Source organism: Hemiscyllium ocellatum, chromosome 29 (assembly GCF_020745735.1).
Source record: "Hemiscyllium ocellatum isolate sHemOce1 chromosome 29, sHemOce1.pat.X.cur, whole genome shotgun sequence".
Taxonomy (NCBI): domain Eukaryota; kingdom Metazoa; phylum Chordata; class Chondrichthyes; order Orectolobiformes; family Hemiscylliidae; genus Hemiscyllium; species Hemiscyllium ocellatum.
The window spans coordinates 54,276,205-54,298,899 of NC_083429.1; the positions used below are offsets into that span (position 1 = coordinate 54,276,205).

The following is a 22,695-nucleotide window of genomic DNA, read 5'->3' on the forward strand; positions in this document are numbered from 1 at the left end:
AGGGTTGGCTCTAATCCCCTTCTTGCACAAGGGAACATTTGCTATCCTCCAGTCTTTTGGCACTATTCCTGTAGATAATGATGACATAAAGATCAAAGCCAAAGGCTCTGCAAACTCGTCCCTGGCTTCCCAGAGAATCCTAGGATAAATCCCATCTGGCCCAGGGGACTTATCTATTTTCACATTTTCCAGAACTGCTAACAGCTCCTCCTTGTGAACCTCAATCCTGCCTAGTTAGTAGCCTGTATCTCAGTATTCTCTTCAACAACATTGTCTTTTTACAGTACTAACGAAAAATATTCATTTTGCGCTTCCCCATCTCCTCGGACTCCAAACACAACTTCCCACTACTATCCTTGATTGACCCTAATCTTAAGGTAGGTAAAAACAATGACTGCAGATGCTGGAAACCAGATTTTGGATTAGTGGTGCTGGAAGAGCACAGCAGTTCAGGCAGCATCCGAGGAGCAGTAAAATTGACGTTTCGGGCAAAAGCCCTTCATCAGGAATAACGTACTCTAGTCATTCTTTTATTCCTGATATACTACAGAAAGTTTTAGGGTTTTCCCTGATCCTATCTGCCAACAACTTCTCATGTCCACTCCTGGCTCTTCTTAGCTCTCTCTTTAGGTCTTTCCTGGCTAATCTGTAACTCTCAAGCACCCTAACTGAACCTTCACATCTCACCTTTAACATAAACCTTCTTCCACTGGACAAAAGATTCAATTTCTTTAGTAAACCACGGCTCCTGCACTCAACCACTGCCTCCCTGCCTGACAGCTACATACTTACCAAAGACACAGTAGCTGTTCCTTGAATAAGCTCCACATTTCAATTGTGCCCATTCCTTGCAGTTTCCTTCCCTATCCTATGCATCCTAAAGTTTGCCTAATCGTAACATAATTGCCTTTCCTCCAGCAATAACTCTTGCCCTGCGGTATATACCCATCCCTTTCCATCTCTAATGTAAACATAATTGAGTTGTGGTCACTATCACCAAAGTGCGCTCCTACCTCCAAATCTAACACCTGGCTGGGTTCATCACCAGTACCAAATCTAATGTGGCCTTGCCCCTTGTTGGCCTGTCTACATACTGTGTCAGGAAACCCTCCTGCACACATTGGACAAAAACTGGCCCATTTAAAGTACTCGAACTATCATATTTCCATTCAATATTTGGAAAGTTAAAGGCCCCCATAACAACTACCCTGATATTCTCACTCCTATCCAGAATCATCTTTGCTATTCTTTCCTCTACATCTACATGTTAAGGTTTTATGTCGAGAATTATGTGTTCAGAAGCTCATCTTAGAGTCAAATATAACACCAGGGTTAAAAAATGTTGGCTTCAGCAATGGAGATGGAGTGACATGGGGTGGCTTCAGGGAAAGACAAAGACTATAGCCTGGAGAAACTCAGCAGGTCTGGCAGCATCTGAGAAACAGAGTTAACGTTTTGAGTCCAATATGACTTCTTAGCAACATCCATTTGGAAAAAAAAACTCTGCACAAAGGTTGCGAAGGCTTCAGGAAAGAAAGAACAAAAGGGAATATTTGTGATGGGTACTGGGCAGGAAAGAGTAAATCACAAAAATAATGATGGTTGAAGGCAAAAGGTGCGGATATTACAACAAGACACAAGAGTTGCGTGCAGAGGAACAGAAATAATTCTGATTGTCCGAGAGAGAGAAAATGGGAGCAGCGACTCAAATCGAAAGAAGGTTGTGGTGTTATTCTCTGGGCTTGGAGTGGTGTGGGAGGGATGCCGAGGAAGAGAGAGAGTGTGAAAGAGAATTCATTTTGCACATCAGTTTATATACCAGCAGGGGTCAGTGGATAATAGTCAGGAGCAGGAAGATTGACTGATAGTTTCCCTCCTCCTCCCCCACCCAGGGTCTCAGGTTAAGTAAAACCCAATTCCTGCTGCAAATCCTAACCCGCCCAATGAGGGGAGGAATGTGTGAATGAAGGTTGGACAGTGATAGCAGCGAGACCCAGTCTGAGTCAAACAAAAGGGCAGCTCTGAAGAGAGTTCTCTGAAAGCTGGCGGAGAAACAGGGGGCTGAGAGACTGGGGTGGGGAGGGGGAAATAACTGCTCCTTCCAGCTTTCACATTGCTGCTGCCCCCAGCCCCCAGCTCCCTCCTGTTGGGGATGTTGTCCCAGACAGACAGTGAGGGTTCATGTTGAGGAATGTGTTTGCTCTCTCTCTCTCAGACAAACAGCCCAGGCTTCTCCCTTCCTCAAGCATCAACAGCCTCTTTCTTTATCCTCTCTGTAATTTTCCTCATGTAAAAAAAAATCTGAGCGGTTTTTTTTCGCTTGTGCAGGATCCGCGTTTATTATATCATCGAGCGTGTGGAGCCAGTCTGCTCCCAGTTTCCAAATCTTCCACTTCACATTAAAAGTCCCCGCTACCCCCTGGCCTGGAGCGGCTGCTGAGGATTAACTCCTTGTTCGCCAAAGCTCCCCGCGCTCAACAACACTGTGCTGCAAATTCAACAAAAGCAAGAGCAGGCTATTCAGCCCGTCCATGCTGTTGCTCAAGGCAGTGAGCATCGATGGAGAGAAAACTATCCTCGGACTTGGTGTAGGACAATACCTGGTGTGGTACCCAGCCTGTGTCTCTGAGCAGGGTGACCAGCAACTTGTGCACAGCTTCACCCATTCTCCTATAACAGACCCCCAGACCCACCATTCCCCGGATACAGTCCCCCAGGCCCACCATTCTCTGGGATACAGTCCCCCAGACCCACCATTCCCCGGATACAGTCCCCCAGACCCACCATTCCCCAGATACAGTCTCCCAGACCCACCATTCTCTGGGATACAGTCCCCCAGACCCACCATTCTCTGGGATACAGTCCCCCAGACCCACCATTCCCCGGATACAGTCTCCCAGACCCACCATTCTCTGGGATACAGTCCCCCAGACACACCATTCCCCGGATACAGTCTCCCAGACCCACCATTCTCTGGGATACAGTCCCCCAGACCCACTATTCCCTGGATACAGTGCCCCCAGACCCACCATTCCCCTCGATACAGACCCCCAGACCCACCATTCCCTGGGATATAGTCCCCCAGACCCACCATTCCCCAGATACAGTCCCCCAGATTCACCAGTCCCCAGATATAGTCCCCCAGACCAACCATTCCCCGGATACAGTGCCCCAGACCCACCATTCCCCAGATACAGTACCCCAGACTCACCATTCCCCAGATACAGTCCCCCAGACTCACCATTCCCTGGATACAGTGCCCCAGACCCACCATTCCCCAGATACAGTCCCCCAGACTCACCATTCCCTGGATACAGTGCCCCAGACCCACCATTCCTTGGGATACAGTCCCCCAGACCCACCATTCCCCAGATACAGTCCCCCAGACCCACCATTCTTGGGATACAGTCCCCCAGACCCACCTTCCCCCAGATACAGTCCCCTAGACTCACCATTCCCCTATTACAGTCCCCCAGACCCACCATTCCCGTATACAGTCCCCCAGACCCACCATTCCCTGGATACCGTCCGCCAGACCCACCATTTTTGGGATACAGTCCCCCAGACCCACCATTCCCCAGATACAGTCCCCCGGACTCACCATTCCCTGGATATAGTCCCCCAGACTCACCATTCCCTGGATACAGTGCCCCAGACCCACCATCCCCCAGATACAGTCCCCCAGACTCACCATTCCCCGGATACAGTCCCCCAGACCCACCATTCCCCGGATACAGTGCCCCAGACCCACCATTCCCCAGATACAGTCCCCCGGACTCACCATGCCCCGGATACAGTCTCCCAGACCCACCATTCCCCAGATACAGTCCCCCAGACTCACCATGCCCCAGATACAGTCCCCCGGACTCACCATTCCCCGGATACAGTCTCCCAGACCCACCATTCCCCAGATACAGTCCCCCAGACTCACCATTCCCCGGATACAGTTCCCCAGACTCACCATCCCTGGATGCAGTCCCCCAGACCCACCATTCCCCAGATACAGCACCCCAGACCCATCACTCCCCTGAATACAGTCCCCCAAGTCTTCTGCTATTCCCTAGACACAGAGCCCCACAGCCACACCATTCCCGGTATATATTTATCCATCCTCAGTATGTAACGTACCAGCTCTAACACAGTTCTAGTTTTTTGAATGTAAATGTGAGTAATTTGTACACACTCTTTGATAAACTATACACTGGAGAATTACAATGAACAATTTCAGTCTCCGTATCACAAAAGCTATGTAGAAACACTGAAGAAGGTGTGACAAATGACCTGAAAGAATAATGCCACAACTGAGAGTTCATGTCTATCATCAAAGGTTGATCAAGCTGGAGATTTGTTCTGTAGAAGAGGGGAGACTGAAGGGTAATCTTTTATAATTACAAAAGGTTTTGACAGGGTAGACGTACAGAGATGAAGTTTTCACTTGTGATGGAATTCAAAAATAATCCATAAAATAAGACAGTCACAAATAAATCCAATAATTAAGGTGGAAAGGAGAGGGAAGATATGTTGAGGTGGTGAGATGAAGGAGGGTGGGTGGGGTCACAAGTGAAGCAGAAACACAGTTGAGCCAAATGGCCTGTTTCTGGACTTTAACCTTCAAGTATTACACAAACAGAGAGTCTAAACTTTGCTGAAACCTCAATCAGATCATGTGGAATGTTGGGAGGAAATGTAGACTAACAATGGGTCAGCAGAGATTCATAAGGATGCTGCCTGTTAGGAGGAAATATAAAGATGGAACAGGATTTGAAAATACAATCCTTTTAGAAACCATCAATAAGATAGATATATTTAAAATAATAAAAAGGACAGGGAAAGATGGATAAAAACAGGTTGTTTCTAATAGTTTCTGTTTCTGCTGTAGTTCCTGCTGTCTGTGTTTCGCCAACATTGCTTTGTTAAACCTGGCATCAGCTGCTGAGGTGGTGATCCTGGGAACTGGAGCATTTAAATCGAGAAAATCTAAAGGTGGGTCTTGAAGATTTTGAGTGATTTCCTCTGGCAATTTGTTCTATTTCATTGTTCTTTGGAAGACAGTTTGTTGGAAACAAATGAAACAAACGATCCTTGTAGTTTGTGAGAATGTTTGTAGTTGAGAGATCTGGACCCATGGTCTGTAGATTCAAAATTAATTGTAAAAGATTTAGAACAAGGGCAGGAAAAACATTTTTGTCGAGAAATCTCTACAATTGCAACATTTAAGAGGCATTTGGATGGGTATATGAATAGGAAGGGTTTGGAGGGATATGGGCCGGGTACTGGCAGGTGGGACTAGATTGGGTTGGGATATCTGGTCGGCATGGACGGGTTGGACCGAAGGGTCTGTTTCCGTGCTGTACATCTCTATGACTCTAAATCTAATGGCGAGAAAGGAGTTTGAACAGCAGTGTCCTCTCTGCGCTAACTTACACATCATTGAGGCACCAATCACTCAAAGGCAGTGCCACTGGGAGGGACACGTCTTTGAGACACAGATACCCAAAAGCCCCACCACCCTGTGGCTGACCACGTCAACTCCCCCTCTTACACCCCAAGGACTTGCAGGTCCTGGGCCTCCCCCACCACCAAACCCAAGCCACCTGACAATTGGTGGAATACCTCATCTTCTGTCTAACCACAGGGCATCAATGTCGACTTCACCAGTTTCCTCATCTCCCCTCCCCCCACCTCATCCCAGATGCAACTCTCCAACTCAGCACCATCCTCTTGACCTCTCTTATCTGTCATCTTCCTTCCCACCCATGTACACCACCCACCCCATTGACCTATCACCATCACCCCCTCACCTGCATTCACCCATCACCTTCCCAGCTACCTTCCCTCCTGCTAGGCACATGATCTTTTTCCTGTATTCTCTCTGTGTCATTGTTTGAGATCTGACCTACAATGCTAGTGTCATCAGCAAACTTGCAAATGGAGTTGGGGCAGAATTTGGCCACACCGGTGGTGAATGTATAAGGAGGATAGTAGGGACTGAGTGCAGGACTGCATTGGTGTTGAGGATTATGGTGGAGGAGGTCTTGTCACCCATTCTTACTGATTGTGGTCATTGGGTCAGGAAGTCAAGGATTCCGTTACAGATCAGGGAGCTGAGACCTAGGTTAGAGATGAGATTGTTTGGAATGATGCTATTGAAGGTAGAGCTGTAGTCAGTAAGTAGGAGACTGGTGTAGGTATCCTGGTTACCCAGATGTTCCAGGGATGAGAGTCGGCTCAGGGAGATGGTGTCTGCTGTGGACCTGTTGCACCAGTAAGCGAATTCCAAAGGATCAAAGCAACATGCTCGGCTGGAGAGGACAGGCTGAGTAGAAACTGGAACAACGTTTGAGATTAGATTGAAGACGTTTTTGAAGACGGTTCCCTAGAAGTGGATAACGGTCCAATCTGTGCCTCAAGTAAAAAATGAGGTCTGCAGATGCTGGAGATCACAGCTGAAAATGTGTTGCTGGTCAAAGCACAGCAGGTTAGGCAGCATCTCAGGAATAGGGAATTCGACGTTTCGAGCATAAGCCCTTCATCAGGAATCTGTGCCTCAGCCAATATCCACTCAGGCATTTTCCATCATCAGTATCAGAAAGTGGACTCGTGACTGATTTTCTCTCCATCCTGGTGACACTGAGACACATGCAGTGTGGCCTAACTGGGTCTATTTTACAGAAACCCGACAGAGTCTCTCAGCCTCACTGCAGTGTCTACTCCTTCCCCCCATTTTGTCTGAGTGCTGCCACACCTCCTCACTGTTGGCTGGACAGCCCCCGAATGAGCTACAAGGGAGGGAGCAGGTCTGCTGGGGACCCTGTTTGATTGGCGGATGACCTGCGGTTCTCTCTGCAGACGGTAGATACTGTTTCAGACACTCGCCCCCATGAACTGGGCAATTGTTCATCAATTCCCTTCTACAATCTCCAACCTTCTCCACACTCTCTCGCTCTCACTACTCTTACTGGATTTTACCAGCTCCATTCTCTGTCCTTTTCTCTCTCTCTCTCTCTCAGTTCATTCCCCCCGGGGCAGTTTAAACTTGGCTGGGACGGAACTGCTAAATATAACAGGGGCCTTGATGTACTGAGTTCCACTCAGTGTGTTGAAGGTTTGTCCAAAAGTGAAGATGATTTCTGGGGCTGCAGATTCACTGGTTTTGCTCCGACAGCTGTGACTTTCTGGTCGATCCCTTCTGTGACTGTTTCAAAATGTTAGAAACTTCGGATCCTGGAGCAGAGGAATCCAACACAGTTACCACTGCACCTCCCCCACCCAAGTCTAGCAACATAAAAGTCCTTTCCCCGTCTCTCTCTCTCTCTCTCAATGTTTCCCTCATCTCTCTCGCCCTTTTTTTTCGCTTTGTGCGACTATCTCTGTCTTTAACCCACTGACAATCTGGTTCTGTCTGACTCTCCAACCCTGGCCTCTCTCTCTCTCTCTCTGTGGGGTACCGCTGCCTCTTTGTACTTCCCCTGTAGCTGTCATGTTCATCTCCCGCTCCCCCTCTCCTGTCATTTGTTCAAGGGCCACTCTTCATTGTCTACACCAGGTAGTCGAGTGTGACAATTACACACACAATAGGAGTCATCAGTATCGGGATCGTGCTGGGTAAGAGCAGGAGGTACAGGAGCAGAACGCGGCCGTTCGGCCCATTAAGTCTGTTCCACCCTTTGATCATTCTCCCACCTTCTCCCAGTGACTCTCCATCCCTTTACTCATCGAGAACCTATCTGTCTCAAATCCACTCAATGATTCAGTCTCCTCAACCCTCTGTGGCAATGCGTTCCACAAAGACACCAACTTCTGGCTGAAGAAGTTCCTCCTGTTTTCAGTTATTTAATCTGAGACCGTGTCCCTGGGCCCCCAGTCTCTCCGAAAACTGGAAACATCATAAGGGCGGCACAGTGGCTCAGTGGTTAGCACTGCTGCCTCTCAGTACCAGGGTCCCAGCTTCAATTCCAGCCTCGGGTGACTGACTGTGTGGAGTTTGCACATTCTCCCCGTGTCTGTGCGGGTTTCCTCCCAAAGTCCAAAGATGTGCGGGTCAGGTGAATTGTCCATGCTAAATTGCCCATAGTGTTAGGTGCATTAGTTAGAGGGGAATGGGTCTGGGTGGGTTACTCTTTGGAGGGTCAGTGTGGACTTGTTGGGCTGAAGGGCCTGTTTCCACACTGTAGGGAATCAAATCTTCTCCATGTCTAGTCTATTCAGGCAATTCTCAAAGAGTCAAGAACCACTTTCTGGACATAGGATTGCATTTGGTGACAACTACACTGGTTAGCTCATGGAGAAATACCTTCATATCCATGTGAGAGGCTTGAGAAATACATAGAGGTGTCAGCATCGTGCCAGCACTGCTCCATTGTAGCATCACCTTTGGAAACCTGGGCTCTAAACCCTGAAACCCTCTCTAAAGCCCTTCACTTCTCTCTCTAATTTGCTCTTCAAACTCCTACCTTTGAACAAATTTTCGGTCACCTCAGAGTCATACACTCACAGAGTCATACACTCATAGAGATGTACAGCACGGAAACAGACCCTTTGGTCCAACCCGTCCATGCTGACCAGATATCCCAACCCAATCTAGTCCCACCTGCCAGCACCCGGCCCATATCCCTCCAAATCCTACCTATTCATATACCCATCCAAATGACTTTTAAATGTTGCAATTGTACCAGCCTCCACCACATCCTCTGGCAGCTCATTCCATACATGTACCATCCTCTGTGTGAAAATGTTGCCCCTTTGGTGTCTTTTATATCTTTCCCCTCTCACCCTAGACCTATGCCCTCTAGTTCTGGACTCCCCAATCCCAGGGACAAGACTTTGTCTATTTATCCTATCCATGCCCCTCATAATTTTATAAACCTCTATAAGGTCACCCCTCAGCCTCCGACGCTCCAGGGAAATTAGCCCCAGCATATCCAACTTCTCCCTATAGCTCAAATCTTCCAACCCTCGCAACATCCTTGTAAATCTTTTCTAAACCCTTTCAAGTTTCACAATATCCTTCCAATAGGAAGGAGACCAGATTTGCACACAATATTCCAACAGTGGCCTAACCAATGTCCTGTACAGCCGCAACATGACCTCCCAGCTCCTGTACTCAATACTCTGACCAATAAAGGAAAGCATACCAAACACCTTCTTCACTATCCTATCTACCTACGACTCCACTTTAAAGGAACTATGAATCTGCACTCCCAAACATTGTCTGATGCCTTTAGGATGCTTTACAGGAATAACAAACTGACGTGTACATTGGGAAGGTTCCTGTGGTGCAGTGGTAGTGTTCCTACCTTTAGGCTACAATATTTGGGTTCAAGTCCCACCTGTGCTTAAGATGTCATGGATAAAGACCCTTTGGCCCACCATGTCCCCATTGGTCATCAAGTACCTATCTGTTCAAATCATAGTTTTCAGCACTTGGCCCATAGCTTTGTATGTGATGTCATTTCACATGCTCACCTAAATACTCTTGAAGGCGAAAGTGAGGACTGCAGATGCTGGAGATTAGAGTCAAGATTAGAGTGGTGCTGGAAAAGCACAGCAGGTCAGGCAGCATCCGAGGAATGTGTCCTGATGAAGGGCTCCTGCCCGAATCGTCAATTTTCCTGCTCCTTGGATGCTACCTGATCTGCTGTGCACTTCCAGCACCATTTTAATCTTTACTCTTGGATACCACCTTTCAAGTAAAGAGTTCCAAGTAACCACAACCCTTTCAGAATCCTTTGAAACCTCTTGTTCCTTACCTTAAATCTCCCCTCCCGCCCCCCCCCCCCCCCCCCCCCACCCCACCATTATTGATTTCTTTGCAAAGAGGGTAGGTTTCTCCCTATCTGTGCCCCTCAGGACTTTGTACATCTCAATCAGATTCACCCCTCAGCTGTCTCTGTTCTAAGGAAAGCTTGTAACTTGTTCCATCTTTGGTTCTCTGGTGACAAACTTTGAAGAAAGTTGAGCAAGAGGCAGTTGTGAGAATGCTCCAGCAAATGTCTTGAAATTTGGGGCTGAGAATTCAGGAAACAGAGTAGGGTGTCGAGGAAACCTCACTGTGGGTGTGGAGATCACCCCAGGCTAGGCTGCCCTCCACACACACACACACACACACAGACCCCTGGTCTCACCCCTCCCCAGGGGTCACTGCTCCAGTTTCTGGTGAGGAACTTATAAAATGCATCCAAATAAAATGAGGATTTGTTTAAAGTTGCAAATCTGCCTGAGATCTCACAAGACTTATTTTCCTGTTCTTTGCTGAAAATGTGTTGCTGGAAAAGCGCAGCAGGTCAGGCAGCATCCAAGGAGCAGGAGAATCGACATTTCGGGCATGAGCCCTTCTTCAGGAATCCTTTTCCTGTTCCTTCCAAAGGTCCATGCAGGTGCCAGGGAACACTCTGCCAGCCAGGCTAGGCCTGTCACTCACACCGAGGGAGAACTCTCCATTTCTGGTGAGAGGAGTGGGGAGCAGAGTGGGTGGAGTTCCCGGCCCCCCCCCCCCCCCCCCAGCCTCCATCTGATGCCCACAGTGTGCAGCTCAGGGAATTTTGTTTGGCTTTGATTTTGATGGCGACATCAAGTCAAGGTTGAGGCCGCAGCCATGGGCAGGGGGTGGGGGTGGAGGAGCAGCGATCCCAGGGGGAGGGGTGTGCAATCCAAGCTGATGAGAATACCTAGGGAGGGGGCATAGCCCAATGGGATGGGGGCTGCCAATCCCCTCTCCCGGCCAGTGGAGCCTGTTTCACCTCATTGATATTTCAAGACATTTGCTGGAGCATTGGACAGAAAGATCCCTAAATAATCCAACCCTGGGAACAAAAGAAACATCCCACTCAGATTGTCCCTCACTCCCTCTCTTAGAGGTGCTGACTCTCACTGGGATGACACACTAAAGGAATTACCAAGCTCCTTAATCCTCATCCTATTAAAATTTTCTTTCGGAATAATCAGAATTTGCTCCCAGCTTTGTTTTGTGTCAGAGTTATCTGTTCATTTAATATTTTCTCCAATTACCAACTCAGCACCAGGATATGTGGTCTTTCCAAATTCCTCTTTAACCTGGAGGCTCTGAACCAGGTCCTCATAGTGACTCTCTCATGACTAAATCAAAAGGACCCAAGTTTCTTCTGTCAGTGATCTGTTCAGCAAATTGTGGACCTGCAATTGAACACATAGTGAGGGGGATCTCAGTGACTTGGCCAACATGCCTCCTCTAACACCTCTACTGCAAAGGATGAACTAGTCATTCACTGCTGATGTTCTGGGATCTTGCTGTGCCCATGTTGTCTGCCACTGGGAGAGAAACCGCACCTTTGAAGTAATTCATGGGCTGTGAAGCATTTAGAGGGTCCCTGACCGTGTGGAAAGTGCTTTATCAATGCAAGTCCCTTCTCCCTGCCCAGCCTGTGACCTGAGTCCTGGGCTGCAGCACGTTTGATGAGGGTAGGGAACGGGGCACACAACAGTTTCTCTGTCAGCTCTCAGTGTGTCAGGGATTAGAGGGTAGCAGCCCTCAGAGAGCTAGCACCATCTCAGAGCCAAGAGTGTGTCCCAGTCAAGCTGCCAATCCGTTTGGAACTGGCAGCTGTGAAAGTAAATTATCGACATACACGGAATGAGCTGAGTGCATCCATTCAATAAGCAGAATGTTCTGGAAACCGTTCACTTAGTCTATGGAAAATTTAATGAATAAAACAGCCTTGTGAGTGTTGGTGAATTTATCCATTAGAAAGAATATTATTCTTTCTGGGTTTCCTGTCAATGCCGCTGTCAAGAAATTGCCAGTTCAATCTCTCTGTTTCTAAACATTTTCCACATTGAATTATCCCTATACTGTGACCCTGTCACAGTTCGGGAAGAGTGCATTCAGCACATGTTTGTGTGGCAGAGCGAGGGTGCATTCAGTGTGTGAGTGCCACAATGTAAGTGTATTAGTGCTGAAAATGTGTTGCTGGAAAAGCGCAGCAGGTCAGGCAGCATCCAAAGAGCAGGAGATTCAACGTTTCGGGCATAAGCCCTTCTTCAGGAAAGGGCTTATGCCCGAAACGTCGAATCTCCTGCTCCTTGGATGCTGCCTGACCTGCTGCGCTTTTCCAGCAACACATTTTCAGCTCTGATCTCCAGCATCTGCAGACCTCACTTTCTCCTCTAAGTGTATTAGTGTCCAAGTATTGAGTGTGAGAGTGTGTGTAAGCATTCAGTGTGTGTCAGTTGTTACAACCAGGTGAAGTTCCCCAATTCATTCTGGTTCAAGTTCCAGATGAGAAGGAATAAGCCAGTTCCCATTCCTTAACCATGTGTCCCCTCATTTGGTCGCAATAGGTTCCATTTAAAAAGGATCCTTTCTCCTGTCGATGTCTTTTTCCTAAATCAAATGGATTTATGTTTCAGAATCAGCCCATTTAACGAAGTTTTCTCAAGTTAATGAAAGAGTGAGTTTATTAGCTACTAAATAGGAGAAGAAATGAGAACAAACAAACTTAGACAAAGGTTGGAAATGTGAGGTGAGTCCAAACAAAATATAAAAGTTAAAAAAGATATACAGGTCAGTTCTGTGAAGTGTAGATGATGGGCCATTGAGCTGTTACTATGAGGCTATAAGAAACTGGAGAAGACTCTTTGGCCCCTCAAATCTGCTCCACCACTTGATAGAATCCAACATTCCTCACACCTATAACCCTGAGTTTTCTCCATGACCCTCAATTCCCTTATTGATTAGGAATTTAACAACCTCTGTCTTAAATAGACACAAGGACTCCCCCACACAGCTTTCAGTGGCAAGGAATTCCAAAGACTCACATCTCTAAGAAATGAAATTCCTCCTCACCTCACTCTTAAATTAGTGCCCCTTTTTTCTGAGACAATGCTATCTGGAGTTTAACGTGGAAAAGTATGAGATGATTCACTTTGGAAGGAGTAACAGGAATACGGAGTATTGAGCTCATGATAAGATTCTTGGTAGTGTGGATGAGCAGAGAGATCTCGGTGTCCATATGTATAGATCCCTGAAAGGTGCCACCTAGGTTGATAGGATTGTTAAGAAGGTGTGTTAGCTTTTATTGGTAGAAAGATTGAGTTTCGGAACCATGAGATCATACTGCAGCTGTACAAAACTCTGGTGTGGCCACACTTGGAGTATTGTGTACAGCTCTGGTCACCACATTATAGGAAGGATGTAGAAGCTTTGGAAAGGGTTCAGAGGAGATTTACCAGAATGTTGCCTGATATACAGGGAAGGTCTTACAAGAAAGGCAAGGGCCTTGAGGCCGTTTTCGTAGAGAGAAGAAGGTTGAGAGGTGACTTAATTGAGACATATAAGATAATCAGAGGGTTAGATCGGGTGGACAGTGAGAGTCTTTTTCCTCTAGCCAGCATGAGGGGACATAGCTTTAAATTGAGGGATGATAGATAAAGGATAGATCTCAGAGGTAGTTTCTTTACTCAGAAAGTAGTAAGGGCATGGAATACACTGCTTGCAACAGTAGTAGACTCGCAAACTTTAAGGGCATTTAAATGGTCATTGGATAAACATATGGATGAAAATGAAATAGTGTAGGATAGATGGGTTTCAGATTGGTTTCACAGGTTGGCACAACATCGAGGGCCGAAGGGCCTGTACTGTGCTGTAATGTTCTATGTTCTATGGACCTAGACACTAGAAGCATCCTCTCAGCATTGACCCTGTCAAGCTCCTTAAGAATTCAATATGTTTCAATGAGATCACCTCTCAGTCTTCCAATCCCCAGTGAGTAGAGTCCCAACCTGTTTTACCTTTGTTTGTAAGACAATCCCTCCATACCAGGATTCATGTATCTCCCCTGAATTGCCGGCAGTGAAATACTACATTTTCTTAAATAAGGATATCAAAACTGCTCAAAGTACACCAGATGTGCTGAGATATTTACATCATCGATAGTCACAGGTGAGGTGCCGGAAGACTGGATGTTGGCTAACATGTGCCACTATTTAAGAAAGATAGTAAGGAAAAGCCAGGGAACTATAGACCAGTGAGCCTGATGTTAGTGGTAAGCAAGTCTTTGAAGGAAATCCTGAAGGACAGGATTTACATACATTTGGAAAGGCAAGGATTGGTAGGGATAGTCAACACGGCTCTGTGCATGGGAAATCATGTCTCAATAACTTGATTGAGTTTTTTGAAGACGTAACAAAGAGGATTGATGAAGGCAGAGTGGTGGACATGATCTATATGGACTTCAGTGAGGCATTCAACAAGGTTCCTCATGATATACTGGTTAGCAAGGTTAGATCATGTGCAACACAGGGAAAACTAGCCATTTGGATACAGAACGGGCTCAAAAGTAGAAGACAGAGGGTGATGGTGGAGGGTTGCCTTTTTAGACTGGAGGTCTGTGACCAGTGGAGTGCCACAAGAATCGGTGCTGGGCCCACTGCTTTTCATCATTTACATAAATTATTTGGATTGAACATAGGAGGTATAGTTAATAAGTTTGCAGATGACACCAAAATTGGAGGTGTGGTGATAGCGAAGAAGATTACCTCGGATTACAATGGGATCTTGACCAGATGGGCCAATGGGCTGAGGAGTGGCAGATGGAGTTTAATTCAGATAAATGAGAGGTGCTGCATTTTGGGAAAGCAAATCTTAGCAGGACTTATACACGTAATGGTAAGGTCCTAGGGAGTGTTGCTGAACAAGGAGACCTTGGAGTGCAGGTTCATAGCTCCTTGAAAGTGGAGTCGCAGGTAGATAGGATAGTGAAGAAGGCGTTTGGTATGCTTTCCTTTAATTTGTCAGAGTATTGAGTACAGGAGTTGAGAGGTCAAGTTGTGGCTGTACAGGACATTGGTAAGGCCACTGTTGGAATATTGCGTGCAATTCCGGCCTCCCTCCTATTGGAAGGATGTTGTGAAACTTGAAAAGATTCAGAAAAGATTTACTAGGATTTTGCCAGGGTTGGAGGATTTGAGCTATAGGGAGAGGCTGAACAGGCTGGAGCAGTTTTCCCTGGAGTGTCGGAGGCTGAGGGGTGACCTAATAGAGGTTTATAAAATCATGAGGGGCATGAATAGGATAAATAGGCAAAGTCTATTCCCTAGGATAGAGTTGTCCAGAACTAGAACACTGTTCTGACTGTGTGGAGTTTGCACATTCTCCCTGTGTCTGTGTGGCTTTCCTCCGGGTGCTCCAGTTTCCTCCCACAGTCCAAAGATGTGTGGGTCAGGTGAATTGGCCATGCTAAATTGCCCGCAGTGTTTGGTGAAGGGGTAAAATGTACGAGAATGGGGTTTGGGTGGGTTGCGCTTCGGCAGGTCAGTGTGGACTTGTTGGGCTGAAGGGCCTGTTTCCACACTGTAAGTAATCTAATCTAATCTAGAAGGAATAGGTTTAGGATGAGAGGGGAAAGATATAAAAGGGATCTAAGGGGCAATTGTTTTCACACAGAGGGTTGTGTGTGTATGGAATGAGAGATAAGGCAGGAACAGAAACAGGATACTGATTGAGGATGATCAGCCATGATCTTAATGAATGGTGATGCAGGCTCGAAGGGCAGAATGGCCTACTCTGCACCTATTGTCTCTTGAATGAGCTGCCAGAGAAAGTGGTGGAGGCTGGTACAATTACAGCATTTAAAAGGCATCTGGATGGGTATATGAATAGGAAGGGTTTCGAGGAATATGGGCCAAATGCTGGCAAATGGGACTAGATTAGGTTGGGATTTCTGGTTGAGTTAGACCAAAGGATCTGTTTCCATGCTGTACATCTCTATGACTTTATGGCTCTGTGTGGTCTCTCTAGCACCTTGTACAGTTGCAGTAAGAGTTCCCTATTCTTATACTCCAACCTCCTGGAAATAAGGGCCAACATTCCATTAGCTGCAAGTGTGTTGCTGGTTAAAGCGCAGCAGGTCAGGCAACATCCAAGGAACAGGAAATTCGATGTTTCGGGCACAAGCCCTTCATCAGGAAACACTCTGTCCTGTCTTTTTACCTGCTGTGCAGGGATGACAATCCCTTTTCAGGGCTATCACCCTACAGCACACATCTTCACTTTTAGCACATACAGACTGTGGATGAAAAAGCTTTAAACCCCTCCTCTGCATATCTTACCTGGACTGCTCTCTTTCTCCCATCCTGTTCATGGTCTAAGGTAATTCACACAATATTATAATTCACTCACAGTGCATTTCTCCATTTGAGGTCCTTCTCTTTGAAGCCTCTTTGCCACCCACCAGGTATGACATTCCATGGTTTGCCTCAAGGACCAGGATAATCCACACAACCCTTTCAGACTTCCATTAAATTACATTATTCAGAACTTAAATTCTCAGGTTTTTTTTTGGCTGTATGTTCATTGTTTAAAAATAAGGTATTGTAATTAAATGTTCATCATGTCTGTAGGTAATCCATAGTTATGCATCTGCCATCATGACCCTGAGTGGGTTTCTGTGTTCAGTATCTATCAGCATGTGGGTATCTGTAAATGTGTCAATGTATTCTGTGAATGAGTGCATGTCAATGTGTGTCAGTATTTGGTGTGTAAATATGTGTGTACATTTTGTGAGTGAGCACATGTCACTGTGGGAACGAGTATTTAGTCTGTGTCAGTGTGTGAGCATATATTCCATGTGCCAGTGTGAGTATGTGTTTAGTGTGTCTATGTCAGTGTGTGTTTACTGTATGTGCCAGTATTCTTTGTGTAAGCTAGTGTGTACTGTGGGTGTCAGAGTGTGTACATTCTGTGTGCGTATATATCAGGATGTATATTCTGCATATGTGTCAGTGTGTGTGTGTATCAGTGTGTGTGTGTATCAGTGTGTGTGTGTGTATCAGTGTGTGTGTGCTGTGTGTATGTCAGTGTGACTTGCATGTGTGTCAGTGTGTGTGTATCCTGCATGTCAGTATGTGTTTATTCTGTCTGTCAGTTTGTATTTTCAGTGTGAATGTGTGCAAATCGTACATGTGTCAATTATGTGTACTTCCGTATGTCAGAGTGAATGTGTGTGTGTGTTTGTCAGTGTGAGTATTCAATGGGTATGTGTTCTGAACGTGTGTCAGTGTATATGCTGTGTGTGTACTCTGTGAGTGTCAGGTTGTGTGCCTGTTTCAATCTGTCAATTCTTTGTCAGTAAATGTCTGTATTGTATTGGCCACAAATGCAATTCACCATATTCCATGTCCATAAGATCATATGATATAGGAGCAAAATGAGGCCATTCAGTCCATTGGGTCTACTCTCCTATTTGATCATGGCTGATATGTTTCTCAATTTCATTCTTCTGCTATTTCCCTGTAACCTTTAATTCCCTAACTAATCAAGAACCGAACTCTCTCTAAACGACCCGGCCTCCACAGCCCTCTGCAACAATGATCTCCACAGATCCACCACCCTCTGGCTGATGAAATTCCTCTTCATCTCAGTTCTGAAGGGTCGTCCCTTCACTCTACCTGCAGGTCCTAGTAACTCCTACTAGTGGACACACCTTCTCCACATCCACTGTATCCAGGCCCCTCAGTATGCTGTAACTTTCCTTCTAAACTCAGCTTCATACTGTACTAGGAATTCTCCACCCACAAAGAGCTATGTGACTTCATGAGAGCACGGGAAACACCAGGTTAGAAACTTAGTCCAATTCCTCTTTGAGCGCTACTCTGGCCCGGGAGTCCCAACTCTCTGCCTGGTGAACATTACCCAGGTGGCACCCCCTTGTAAATGGAAATATCCACACTCACCAGAACGAGGCTGTTTCCTCACACAGTCAATCAGTTCATTCACGGGTTGACAGTGTCACCTCCTGCCAAGCAGCCTGGATCTAGCCTTGCACAACCTTACACTCATGGATTTGGTCTGGGCGTATTGTGGTGGCTGTACGTCACATGTCAGTGTATTTGTGAACTGACTGCAGGGATAGTTTGTGTCCACACATTGTGTACTCAGGGTGTTCAGTGCATTAGCAGCACAGGATTAGGAAACCATTCAAGCCCTCTAGCCTGTTCCATCAGTCACATTACAACCAGTTTTACACTAACTCCCTATATCTGCTTTGGTTCTGTAATTCCTAACACCCAAACCTAACATGGATTGACAGTCACCGTTTTCAAATTCTTCATTGACCCTCACTATTCAGCTGTAGAACTTTCAAATCGGAATTCCAGGTCCCCCACTCCCCTTTGTGTTTTCTGACATTAACCCTGGACGCTCTGGGTAAAGAATTAAGGTTCTGGCCCCCTTTATGCAGACTCTCCAGCTCCAGAGAAAATCATTTCTCTTTCCTGACCCATCTCAATCTGTTAATTATATTAACAAAAGGCCTCAAATAGATCAACATTTACTCTGCCATTTCAACTCCAGCATAAAGTTGCAGATGCTAGAGATCAGAGTCGAGAGTGTGGTGCTGGAAAAAGAGACAGGAAGGCTGTCTGGGACAAAGCTCACGGTAACCACAGTCTGCTCATTAAATGCACACACAGACAGCTCTCACACCTTGATCATGAAACACTTTGATCACAGGTAGTGAGTCCAGCTCATGCACTGTGTCCAGTCAGTACAGCAACAGTGATCCTGGATGCTTAGATATTTTTAGTGTAATATAACACACCAAGAACTTGAAGGAGGAGAAAATCAAAATTTGAATCAGAGCCACATAAAGAGATATTTGGGCAGATTAATTGCTAACATCTTGGTACTGGCAGTGGGTTTTAAAATGGAAAGAGCTGTTCCAGCCCGAGGTGGCCCTCTCTGGCAGGTTCTGTTCAGTTCAGGACAACCCACCTTGAGAAGGATGAATCGGCTGGAGGGGGCTGCTGATTCACCACAACGCAAACAGGACTGAAAGGGTTAAATTGTGAGGATAGGCTGTGTATGCTAGAGTTGTTAGGGTGTGGTGTTGGAAAAGCACAGCAGGTCAGGCAGCATCCGTGGAGCAGGAAGATCGACGTTTCAAGCAAGAGCCCTTCATCAGGAATGAGAGGTTAGTGAGCAAACTAACTTTGTTTAATGTAAAATAAGAACTGTCTGTCTGTGTCATGAATAGTGACCAGACTGTGTTTAGAATGCACTTAGTGAGCAGACTGTGTTTAGTGCATGTTACAATACAGTTAGAGGCCATTCAGCCTCACCCTGTCTCTTACCAATTGGACTTGGTGCCAATTTTTTTGCCTATTCCTGTAGCCATGCACATTGATTCAATTTAAATACCCTCCAAAACCTGCCTCCATCACACTCCCAATCAGTGCATTCCAGACTCAGTGTGTGAAAAGATTCTTCTCAACTCACATTTGCCTCTTCTGCAAAACATGTTTAAACTGTGCCCCCTGGTTCACAATCATTTTACAAGCGGGAACAGTTGCCCCCTTTCCACTCTGAGCAGACCCCCTTGTGATTGTGAAAACCTCTATCATGCCTTCTCTCTGCCTTGTTCTCCCCAAGGAAAACAGTCCCAATCTCTCCAACTTTCCTCAAAACATGAGGAATCTCATCCAATGAACCATTCTCATATCTTCTGCACTTTTCCCACGCAGTCACATCCTTGCTGTAATGTGCCACCCTGAACTGTAGACAATACTCCTGCTGGGATCTACCCATTTTTATATCAGTTCATCACAACCTCCCTGATGTCATACTCTAGGCCTTATTGACAAAGCCTGGAATACTGATGCTTTACCTGTCCTGTCATCTTTAATAACATCTGCACATGTACACCCAAGAGTCTCTGCTCCTGCACATCTTTAGACTGCTACCCTTTATTTTATAGTCTCTCTCTCACTCACTCTCTCTATTTGTGTAGAAATGTATCACCTCACATTTCTCTGCAGTGAATTTTATCTGCCATCTATTCACCAATTTGTTAATGTCCTTTTGAAGTTTTACACTGTCCTCAGAATTTACAAGGCTCCCAAATTGTGTGTCAAATGCAAACTTTGAAATTGTTCCGTATACACCAAGATAATTTGTGTATATCAGAAAAAGCAAGGGTCTCAGTACTGGCCCCTGGGGAACTCCACTGTGAACTTTTCTCCAGCCGTAACTCTTCATTTCCTATTCTTCAGCCAATTTTGTATCCACATCACGGTTGTCCCTTTCAATCCATGACTGATAGCTTTCCACACAAGTCTGTTGTGTAGCACTGTACAGAATGTCTTTTGTAAGACCATATAGGACACATCAATAGCATTACCCTCATCACCCCTCTCTGTTACCACTTGTGGTGTCACCCTTGAAACCAGGGAAGTTTGATTGTCTCTGCATTTTCCATTTTATTTCCTCCAATATCATTAGATGTATCTCATCTGGTCCCTGTGCCTTAGTAATAGAAAACTACAGCTTATCCAGTACCTCCTCCTTATCAATTTTAAATCTTTCTAACACAAACAAAAACAGATATTGCTGGAAAAACTCAGTCGGTCTGGCAGCAACTGTGCAGAGAAATCAGAAATCCAGTGACCCTTTCACAGAACATATATTAAAATCTTCCTCATGCGGAGCTTCCTCGTCCCTCACCATGGCTTGGACAATGTCTGCTTCCTGAGTAAAGACAGTATTTCATTTATTAATCCTGCCTTGTGGAAATCTCCTTGTTGGTCCCTGCTTGATCGATCTTCTCCTTTTATTCTGGATGTGCCCAGAGCAGACTTTGGAATTTCCTTTTAATGTTAACCTTGTTCGTAATTTCCCTTTGCTTTTTTTTTCACCTCCCTCCTGTAATCAGTTGGGTTTGGTGTGAGTGAGTGAGTTTCAGTGTGTGTCTGGTGAGTGTGAGTGAGTGTGTTCAGTGTGTGTGTGGTGAGTGTGAGTTTCAGTGTGTGTCTGGTGAGTGAGTGTGTTCAGTGTGTGTCTGGTGAGTGTGAGTGAGTTTCAGTGTGTGTCGTGTGAGTGTGAGTGAGTTTCAGTGTGTGTCTGGTGAGTGAGTGTGTTCAGTGTGTGTCTGGTGAGTGTGAGTGAGTGTGTTCAGTGTGTGTCTGGTGAGTGTGAGTGAGTGTGTGTGTGGTGAGTGTGAGTTTCAGTGTGTGTCTGGTGAGTGAGTGTGTTCAGTGTGTGTCTGGTGAGTGTGAGTGAGTGTGTTCAGTGTGTGTGTGGTGAGTGTGAGTTTCAGTGTGTGTCTGGTGAGTGAGTGTGTTCAGTGTGTGTCTGGTGAGTGAGAGTGAGTTTCAGTGTGTGAGTGTGAGTGAGTTTCGGTGTGTGTCTGGTGAGTGAGTGTGAGTGTACCCGTTCAGTGTGTGGTGAGTGTGTGTGTGTGTGTGTGTGGTGAGTGTGTTGAATGGGGAGTGCTCCTGCAGCGTGTGAGTGTGAGTTGTGCTGAGTGTTGGTGCCGCTGGGAGTTGCTGTGGGAGGGGAAGCGGGGACTCTTATTGTGACACGGCGGCTCCCTCAGCCCCCTTCCCCGGGCTCCTGCACACTCGCTGCCGTTTGACAACAAGAGAAGCGGCGGCGCCGAGCAGCGGGACACAGGGAGAGGCCGGGCCCGCGGGCTGCGGCTGTGACGGGGTTGCCTTGTGGCCGGGCCGAGCGGGGGTGGGGGGAGGCGGCTGGAGGATCAGCGACACCGCCGCCGCCGAGCCCGAGCCCCCGGTCATGGGCCACGGGACGAGGAGGAGGCCGAGGCCGCGCTCAGCAGCGACATGAGGCGATCGCCGGGGAGCCAGGTACGTGCGGCCGGACGGGGAACAGGTGAGAGAGGGCGGCGGGGCCCCGCGGACACGGCCCCCAGCTGCTACATTGTAACATGTAACATTGCAACATTGTATCGGGGGAGGGGGGAGCGGGCGGTAACATTGTATCGGGGGGAGGGGGGAGCGGGCGGTAACATTGTATCGGGGGGAGGGGGGAGCGGGCGGTAACATTGTATCGGGGGGAGGGGGGAGCGGGCGGTAACATTGTATCGGGGGGAGGGGGGAGCGGGCGGTAACATTGTATCGGGGGGAGGGGGGAGCGGGCGGTAACATTGTATCGGGGGGGGGGAGCGGGCGGTAACATTGTATCGGGGGGAGGGGGAGCGGGCGGTAACATTGTATCGGGGGGAGGGGGAGGTAACATTGTATCGGGGGGAGGGGGGAGCGGGCGGTAACATTGTATCGGGGGAGGGGGGAGCGGGCGGTAACATTGTATCGGGGGGAGGGGGAGCGGGCGGTAACATTGTATCGGGGGGGAGGGGAGGTAACATTGTATCGGGGGAGGGGGGAGCGGGCGGTAACATTGTATCGGGGGAGGGGGGAGCGGGCGGTAACATTGTATCGGGGGGAGGGGGAGCGGGCGGTAACATTGTATCGGGGGAGGGGGGAGCGGGCGGTAACATTGTATCGGGGGGGAGGGGGAGGTAACATTGTATCGGGGGGAGGGGGGAGCGGGCGGTAACATTGTATCGGGGGAGGGGGGAGCGGGCGGTAACATTGTATCGGGGGGAGGGGGAGCGGGCGGTAACATTGTATCGGGGGGGAGGGGGGAGCGGGCGGTAACATTGTATCGGGGGGAGGGGGAGGTAACATTGTATCGGGGAGGAGGGAGGGGGCGGTAACATTGTATCGGGGGAGGGGGGGAGCGGACGGGAACATTGTATCTGGGGGAGGGGGAGCGGGCGGTAACATTGTATCGGGGAAGGGGTGGGCGGTAACATTGTATCGGGGGGAGGGGGGAGCGGGCGGTAACATTGTATCGGGGGAGGGGGAGCGGGCGGTAACATTGTATCGGGGGAGGGGGAGCGGGCGGTAACATTGTATCGTGGGGGC

General features: G+C 47.4%; 1 protein-coding gene across 2 annotated transcripts in view; it reads left to right on the forward strand.

The window, feature by feature from the left end:
* The first annotated feature begins 21,277 nt into the window (after positions 1–21,277).
* bcl9l (bcl9 like) overlaps positions 21,278–22,695 on the forward strand; it is a 107,796-nt gene continuing 106,378 nt past the window's right edge. For both annotated transcript variants that reach the window (XM_060847095.1, XM_060847096.1), the window contains exon 1: positions 21,278–21,615. The gene's annotated coding sequence lies outside the window, so the exon portion shown is untranslated. The remainder of the gene's footprint in view (positions 21,616–22,695) is intronic.